Source organism: Acyrthosiphon pisum, chromosome A1 (assembly GCF_005508785.2).
Source record: "Acyrthosiphon pisum isolate AL4f chromosome A1, pea_aphid_22Mar2018_4r6ur, whole genome shotgun sequence".
Taxonomy (NCBI): Eukaryota; Metazoa; Arthropoda; class Insecta; order Hemiptera; family Aphididae; genus Acyrthosiphon; species Acyrthosiphon pisum.
The window spans coordinates 73480396-73481395 of NC_042494.1; the positions used below are offsets into that span (position 1 = coordinate 73480396).

The 1000-nt window shown below is 23.7% G+C and overlaps 1 protein-coding gene across 1 annotated transcript in view; it reads right to left on the reverse strand.

Moving 5' to 3' along the window:
• Positions 1-1000, reverse strand: part of LOC103310215 — an 8088-nt gene that overhangs the window by 2517 nt on the left and 4571 nt on the right. The window lies entirely within an intron of this gene.

Here is a 1000-nt window from a genome sequence, read left to right on the forward strand (position 1 = left end):
ATGATATAATATCATTGTATAAGAAAAACGATTCTGAGCAAAAACGGTCAATCAGCCTATGATATTACTTAGTATATTTGATGATATTATTGTGAATAAAGTATTTTATATATTTCCCTATTTACGTGGAATCTTGTTTTAATTTTTCAATTCTTAGCTATAAAAGTTGAACATTTTATAAATTTTTAACTACAAATAATTATTATTTTCAGCTGCTTATTGTAACAATATATCAGGAGCCTTGCATTAAATTTTCACGCTATTTTACCCAACAAATTTTATTGATATTTATAGAAATAAAAACTAAAAAAATTGAAAACTGACAATGTCCGTAAACAGCTCAAAAAGAGTCAAATTATTTTCAAAATTTGATCGTGTATAGAAAATGCTAATATAAACATTCAATGAAATTTTCAAGTATCTACAGTCATTCCTTTTTTAATAACAATAAAATAAGAAAATCGTTACGTGAGATATCGAGTGAATATCAAATGTTGTAAAAATATGAATTTCAAACGCTCATAAAAATTTAATTTGACTTCCTTGTAGACATTTTTTTTTTTTTGATAAAGGTAGACAAACTTATAAAGAATCTTGTATTACATTTTTAAATCTTAGATTTAAAAACAAAATTGTTTATGAATTTCTAACTCAAAATAATTTGCAAAATTTCGTCATTTTTACGTATTTTATAATATTTGAACTTTAAATGCTTATAAAAAATTTGTGTTTATGGATTTTTAATTTTTTTAATTTACCTTTAAAACAATATACTACGAGCTCATCAATAAATAATTCGATAATTAATTTTTTTTTGAAAAAAGTTTGTTTTAATATGGATATTGGGCTTTATTCAAATTATTGATAAACTAATTTTATTTTTCTACTGTTGCACTGGTGTTTTTCGGTAGTTACGTGAAATCCCTACTAGCTGCGCACGACGAGCTACTTAATATTACAAACAGTTGTAACTGAGACAGTTGAGTTCTAATTCAAGCAT